The sequence below is a fragment of the Schistocerca gregaria genome, unplaced genomic scaffold, assembly GCF_023897955.1.
Source record: "Schistocerca gregaria isolate iqSchGreg1 unplaced genomic scaffold, iqSchGreg1.2 ptg001349l, whole genome shotgun sequence".
NCBI lineage: Eukaryota > Metazoa > Arthropoda > Insecta > Orthoptera > Acrididae > Schistocerca > Schistocerca gregaria.
Genome location: NW_026062655.1, coordinates 12,501 through 20,000, shown reverse-complemented (window position 1 = coordinate 20,000; position 7,500 = coordinate 12,501). Strand labels below are relative to the sequence as shown.

Genomic DNA, 7,500 nt, shown 5'->3' with positions numbered 1-7,500 from the left:
GTTTACCACCCACTTGGAGCTGCACTCTCAAGCAACCCGACTCGAAGGAGAGGTCCCGCCGACGCTCGCACCGGCCGCTACGGGCCTGGCACCCTCTACGGGCCGTGGCCTCATTCAAGTTGGACTTGGGCTCGGCGCGAGGCGTCGGGGTAGCGGACCCTCCCGAACACCACATGCCACGACAGGCGGCAGCCTGCGGGGTTCGGTGCTGGACTCTTCCCTGTTCGCTCGCCGCTACTGGGGGAATCCTTGTTAGTTTCTTTTCCTCCGCTTAGTAATATGCTTAAATTCAGCGGGTAGTCTCGCCTGCTCTGAGGTCGTTGTACGAGGTGTCGCACGCCACACCGCCAGCCGGCTGTGCACGCTACCGAGAAAGCACCGGTATGCGAACCGCCAGGCGACGGGCGCGCATCGCACGTTTAAGGAGACGCGGCCGGCCACACAGGCGACCACGACACTCCCAGGCGCCCGAAGCGGGACAAACGCCGCGCGCTTCAGTATACGTAGCCGACCCTCAGCCAGACGTGGCCCGGGAACGGAATCCATGGACCGCAATGTGCGTTCGAAACGTCGATGTTCATGTGTCCTGCAGTTCACATGTCGACGCGCAATTTGCTGCGTTCTTCATCGACCCACGAGCCGAGTGATCCACCGTCCTGGGTGATCTTTATCTTTTCAGTTCTCCACCGTCTCTTTCAAGACAGTTGCAGAGGCGGGACTGAGGCGTTTGACGGCCCCTGTTCCATTACTTTGTGTCCAACGGCCCGACGGCCGATGGGCGTCGTACGGCTCCACACCGGAGCGGACAGGCACTCGGGCGAAAGTCATTCAAAACCGGCGCCAGGCGCCAGGTGCCGCAGGCCAGCCGCTCCAGAGCTTCAGCGCTCGTACCACACAACACCACTTGCGCTAGTTTTGAGAGGCACGCGTGGTTCCGCACGCGGCGCACGGCTACTGCCGTACAGGTAGCGTGTTGCGCGACACGACACGCACATCGAAAGACATGCAGTCTAGTCGGTAATGATCCTTCCGCAGGTTCACCTACGGAAACCTTGTTACGACTTTTACTTCCTCTAAATGATCAAGTTTGGTCATCTTTCCGGTAGCATCGGCAACGACAGAGTCGATGCCGCGTACCAGTCCGAAGACCTCACTAAATCATTCAATCGGTAGTAGCGACGGGCGGTGTGTACAAAGGGCAGGGACGTAATCAACGCGAGCTTATGACTCGCGCTTACTGGGAATTCCTCGTTCATGGGGAACAATTGCAAGCCCCAATCCCTAGCACGAAGGAGGTTCAGCGGGTTACCCCGACCTTTCGGCCTAGGAAGACACGCTGATTCCTTCAGTGTAGCGCGCGTGCGGCCCAGAACATCTAAGGGCATCACAGACCTGTTATTGCTCAATCTCGTGCGGCTAGAAGCCGCCTGTCCCTCTAAGAAGAAAAGTAATCGCTGACAGCACGAAGGATGTCACGCGACTAGTTAGCAGGCTAGAGTCTCGTTCGTTATCGGAATTAACCAGACAAATCGCTCCACCAACTAAGAACGGCCATGCACCACCACCCACCGAATCAAGAAAGAGCTATCAATCTGTCAATCCTTCCGGTGTCCGGGCCTGGTGAGGTTTCCCGTGTTGAGTCAAATTAAGCCGCAGGCTCCACTCCTGGTGGTGCCCTTCCGTCAATTCCTTTAAGTTTCAGCTTTGCAACCATACTTCCCCCGGAACCCAAAAGCTTTGGTTTCCCGGAGGCTGCCCGCCGAGTCATCGGAGGAACTGCGGCGGATCGCTGGCTGGCATCGTTTATGGTTAGAACTAGGGCGGTATCTGATCGCCTTCGAACCTCTAACTTTCGTTCTTGATTAATGAAAACATACTTGGCAAATGCTTTCGCTTCTGTTCGTCTTGCGACGATCCAAGAATTTCACCTCTAACGTCGCAATACGAATGCCCCCGCCTGTCCCTATTAATCATTACCTCGGGTTCCGAAAACCAACAAAATAGAACCGAGGTCCTATTCCATTATTCCATGCACACAGTATTCAGGCGGGCTTGCCTGCTTTAAGCACTCTAATTTGTTCAAAGTAAACGTGCCGGCCCACCGAGACACTCAACTAAGAGCACCCTGGTAGGATTTCAACGGGGTCCGCCTCGGGACGCGCAAGCACGCCTTCGGCTCGCCCCACCGGCAGGACGTCCCACGATACATGCCAGTTAAACACCGACGGGCGGTGAACCAACAGCGTGGGACACAAATCCAACTACGAGCTTTTTAACCGCAACAACTTTAATATACGCTATTGGAGCTGGAATTACCGCGGCTGCTGGCACCAGACTTGCCCTCCAATAGATACTCGTTAAAGGATTTAAAGTGTACTCATTCCGATTACGGGGCCTCGGATGAGTCCCGTATCGTTATTTTTCGTCACTACCTCCCCGTGCCGGGAGTGGGTAATTTGCGCGCCTGCTGCCTTCCTTGGATGTGGTAGCCGTTTCTCAGGCTCCCTCTCCGGAATCGAACCCTGATTCCCCGTTACCCGTTACAACCATGGTAGGCGCAGAACCTACCATCGACAGTTGATAAGGCAGACATTTGAAAGATGCGTCGCCGGTACGAGGACCGTGCGATCAGCCCAAAGTTATTCAGAGTCACCAAGGCAAACGGACCAGACGAGCCAATCCGATTGGTTTTGATCTAATAAAAGCGTCCCTTCCATCTCTGGTCGGGACTCTGTTTGCATGTATTAGCTCTAGAATTACCACAGTTATCCAAGTAACGTGGGTACGATCTAAGGAACCATAACTGATTTAATGAGCCATTCGCGGTTTCACCTTAATGCGGCTTGTACTGAGACATGCATGGCTTAATCTTTGAGACAAGCATATGACTACTGGCAGGATCAACCAGGGAGCTGCGTCAACGAGAGCTGAGCAGCCGGCCGCCCGGGAGTGTGTCCCGAGGGCCCGCGCGAACACGCAAGCGTCCGCTCAATTATTCTGCAAACAGGAGGAGGCTGAGCTCCCCTGCACGATACACCTCGAAACCCTCTCAGGTCCCGGCGGCGCGCAGCGCCGTCCTAAGTACTTGGTCGGGTTCGAGAGAGGCGCAATCGCCCGGAGATAGGCGAGTAGACGCTTTCAGTGCGAACACCCGTGCTCCCAACTGAGCTTGCCGCTGCCGACAGAGGCCCGGGAGCGTGCTGTCGTGGCATTGCCGGCGGGAAACAACACGCGCCACCTACGGTGACCGGCAGCTCCAACGCCAGCGCCACAGAAGGGCAAAGCCCCACTTGGGTGCAGAAGCGAACTCTCCCAGCACAGCGCACGCGCCAACACGTCCGCAGAGCTGCGATACAAACCACCTGCGAGAACCGCCGGGGGCGACCGAGCAGCAGACGGCGTCGCGACGCCGAGTGCCGGGCGGCGGCGCATCCTCAACGCACACAGTCCGCAATCGGACCAGCACACTGCAGATGTCCACCGCGCTTCGCACCGGGCTCGGCAGAACCCACTTTGGCCGCCTGGCGCCGCGCGCCGGGTGCGCCGGCGCGTAGCTGGGACGCCAGCCGGGCCCGTCGGCCGGCGCTCCTGCCACTGGGCGCCCCCCACCAGCCGGCTGTAGTGCGTGCGCTCACGCAGCGCGCGGCCAGCACGCCGGGCGGCCCCCCCTCACCGGCCGGGGACTGTCCCACCAAGCCACAGCCTCGTATCGCTTCATACCCACATGGCCAACTCAGGTTCGGGGGCATGGCGGGTACCGCCGAAACAACCGGTTCACAGATGTACCGATCGTCGCTATCACCGATGCACCTGCAGCGCGAACAACCGCTCAACAACTGATTTCCAGTTCATTTGCGGATCTTTGGCAGCAAACGTATACGTCAATCTACATTTGCGAAATCTACGATTCTGGCATGCCTGCATGTTATGTGTCACGACACGCTACATCAGCCCACATACACACTACGGCATGTACACGAGAGAACACGTGGAAGATGGTCCGCGCACGTGTGCAATGTCCCTTGCGCGGTCGACTGTCAACCGGCCTCTGTAGCATGTCGCAGATGTGGAACGCGGTCCACCGTGGTATCATGTTGTGTGGGGCAATACGATTAAATAGGAAAACCCTCGTCGCTACATCAACAGACGGCTCACGCTGATTCCCGGCAGAGGGAGGGGGGCCAACATGCAATACTTTCGTCCGTACCTACCACATGTCTGTACGGCGTAAAACAGTGCAATCTCGCTGTAATGGGGAGACGAGACAAGTAGCATCGTGCACAACATATGGCCCTTATGATTCGCCATTGTAGGGCGCAGCCGGTGTACGGTCAAGCATGTGCCACATTATGTCACTCAGTACGTAACGACGGATGATCAGTGTGGGTTACGCGTACATCAGCGGACAGTCCACACAGGCCGTACCACAACGTACACTGACTGCATCGACAACCGAATGCAACTGAACAGCTGCAAGGCTCATTTCACAAACAAACGCCTGACCGACCAGCTTGGAAGGGCAGGAGGGGAGGGCGATAGTCGTTCTGTAGCGTTACACCCTTCCAGTGGTTAGCGGGACTGTGTAGAAAGTACGCAACACTCGAAAGACATTTACGTGAGGGTACGCACCATGGCATCGAGAAATACACATGACACCAGAGGATCCAAGCAGTGAACTATGTTCAGAGGGTTGCTGTTAGGCAAAGCTACATTCCTGTGACGTTACATGTGACAGTTAAGGTGCAGTGTAAGTTAGGTTAAGGTGCAGTGTAAGTTAGGTTAAGGTGCAGTGTAAGTTAGGTTAAGGTGCAGTGTAAGTTAGGTTAAGGTGCAGTGTAAGTTAGGTTAAGGTGCAGTGTAAGTTAGGTTAAGGTGCAGTGTAAGTTAGGTTAAGGTGCAGTGTAAGTTAGGTTAAGGTGCAGTGTAAGTTAGGTTAAGGTGCAGTGTAAGTTAGGTTAAGGTGCAGTGTAACTTAGGTTAAGGTGCAGTGTAACTTAGGTTAAGGTGCAGTGTAACTTAGGTTAAGGTGCAGTGTAACTTAGGTTAAGGTGCAGTGTAACTTAGGTTAAGGTGCAGTGTAACTTAGGTTAAGGTGCAGTGTAACTTAGGTTAAGGTGCAGTGTAACTTAGGTTAAGGTGCAGTGTAACTTAGGTTAAGGTGCAGTGTAACTTAGGTTAAGGTGCAGTGTAACTTAGGTTAAGGTGCAGTGTAACTTAGGTTAAGGTGCAGTGTAACTTAGGTTAAGGTGCAGTGTAACTTAGGTTAAGGTGCAGTGTAACTTAGGTTAAGGTGCAGTGTAACTTAGGTTAAGGTGCAGTGTAACTTAGGTTAAGGTGCAGTGTAACTTAGGTTAAGGTGCAGTGTAACTTAGGTTAAGGTGCAGTGTAACTTAGGTTAAGGTGCAGTGTAACTTAGGTTAAGGTGCAGTGTAACTTAGGTTAAGGTGCAGTGTAACTTAGGTTAAGGTGCAGTGTAACTGAGGTTAAGGTGCAGTGTAACTTAGGTTAAGGTGCAGTGTAACTTAGGTTAAGGTGCAGTGTAACTTAGGTTAAGGTGCAGTGTAACTTAGGTTAAGGTGCAGTGTAACTTAGGTTAAGGTGCAGTGTAACTTAGGTTAAGGTGCAGTGTAACTTAGGTTAAGGTGCAGTGTAACTTAGGTTAAGGTGCAGTGTAACTTAGGTTAAGGTGCAGTGTAACTTAGGTTAAGGTGCAGTGTAACTTAGGTTAAGGTGCAGTGTAACTTAGGTTAAGGTGCAGTGTAACTTAGGTTAAGGTGCAGTGTAACTTAGGTTAAGGTGCAGTGTAACTTAGGTTAAGGTGCAGTGTAACTTAGGTTAAGGTGCAGTGTAACTTAGGTTAAGGTGCAGTGTAACTTAGGTTAAGGTGCAGTGTAACTTAGGTTAAGGTGCAGTGTAAGTTAGGTTAAGGTGCAGTGTAACTTAGGTTAAGGTGCAGTGTAACTTAGGTTAAGGTGCAGTGTAACTTAGGTTAAGGTGCAGTGTAACTTAGGTTAAGGTGCAGTGTAACTTAGGTTAAGGTGCAGTGTAACTTAGGTTAAGGTGCAGTGTAACTTAGGTTAAGGTGCAGTGTAACTTAGGTTAAGGTGCAGTGTAACTTAGGTTAAGGTGCAGTGTAAGTTAGGTTAAGGTGCAGTGTAAGTTAGGTTAAGGTGCAGCGTAACTTAGGTTAAGGTGCAGCGTAACTTAGGTTAAGGTGCAGCGTAACTTAGGTTAAGGTGCAGCGTAACTTAGGTTAAGGTGCAGTGTAACTTAGGTTAAGGTGCAGTGTAACTTAGGTTAAGGTGCAGTGTAACTTAGGTTAAGGTGCAGCGTAACTTAGGTTAAGGTGCAGCGTAACTTAGGTTAAGGTGCAGCGTAACTTAGGTTAAGGTGCAGCGTAACTTAGGTTAAGGTGCAGCGTAACTTAGGTTAAGGTGCAGCGTAACTTAGGTTAAGGTGCAGCGTAACTTAGGTTAAGGTGCAGCGTAACTTAGGTTAAGGTGCAGCGTAACTTAGGTTAAGGTGCAGCGTAACTTAGGTTAAGGTGCAGCGTAACTTAGGTTAAGGTGCAGCGTAACTTAGGTTAAGGTGCAGCGTAACTTAGGTTAAGGTGCAGCGTAACTTAGGTTTAGGGGCCAACGTGGGTTAGGTTAGGGGCCAACGTGGGTTAGGTTAGGGGCCAACGTGGGTTAGGTTAGGGGCCAACGTGGGTTAGGTTAGGGGCCAACGTGGGTTAGGTTAGGGGCCAACGTGGGTTAGGTTAGGGGCCAACGTGGGTTAGGTTAGGGGCCAACGTGGGTTAGGTTAGGGGCCAACGTGGGTTAGGTTAGGGGCCAACGTGGGTTAGGTTAGGGGCCAACGTGGGTTAGGTTAGGGGCCAACGTGGGTTAGGTTAGGGGCCAACGTGGGTTAGGTTAGGGGCCAACGTGGGTTAGGTTAGGGGCCAACGTGGGTTAGGTTAGGGGCCAACGTGGGTTAGGTTAGGGGCCAACGTGGGTTAGGTTAGGGGCCAACGTGGGTTAGGTTAGGGGCCAACGTGGGTTAGGTTAGGGGCCAACGTGGGTTAGGTTAGGGGCCAACGTGGGTTAGGTTAGGGGCCAACGTGGGTTAGGTTAGGGGCCAACGTGGGTTAGGTTAGGGGCCAACGTGGGTTAGGTTAGGGGCCAACGTGGGTTAGGTTAGGGGCCAACGTGGGTTAGGTTAGGGGCCAACGTGGGTTAGGTTAGGGGCCAACGTGGGTAAGGTTGCCAGAGATGTGTCAAATCAGGATGTACGTTTGGCTGGTGTCAGGTGGTGGGTTGGTTCGATGTCTTTACCAGGGGTGTGGCCAAAGGGTATTTTATTACTTGTACCTTTTGTGTTGTGGCGTGGCGTTGCGTCTTGTGTTGATACTGGGTGGACCACTGTGGGTGTTGCTGGCTGATTTGAGCTGCGTTGTTTGCGGGTGATGTGAGACATTGTGTCTTATTAGTGGACGTCACGTTCCTCTTGTCGTTCTTT

The 7,500-nt window shown here is 53.0% G+C and overlaps 3 non-coding genes across 3 annotated transcripts in view; all 3 read right to left on the bottom strand.

Annotated features, from left to right (window-relative positions):
- Window positions 1-320, bottom strand: part of LOC126330757 (large subunit ribosomal RNA) — a 4,228-nt gene extending 3,908 nt beyond the window's left edge. Inside the window, exon 1 of the ribosomal RNA XR_007563164.1 lies at window positions 1-320. This exon is cut by the window's left edge and continues 3,908 nt beyond it. This is a non-coding gene — a ribosomal RNA (large subunit ribosomal RNA).
- A 188-nt stretch (window positions 321-508) lies between these two features.
- On the bottom strand, window positions 509-663 carry LOC126330754 (5.8S ribosomal RNA). The gene has a single exon (XR_007563161.1). It is a non-coding gene; the product is annotated as a 5.8S ribosomal RNA (ribosomal RNA).
- A 355-nt stretch (window positions 664-1,018) lies between these two features.
- LOC126330756 (small subunit ribosomal RNA) lies at window positions 1,019-2,911 on the bottom strand. The gene has a single exon (XR_007563163.1). It is a non-coding gene; the product is annotated as a small subunit ribosomal RNA (ribosomal RNA).
- Window positions 2,912-7,500: the final 4,589 nt, after the last annotated feature.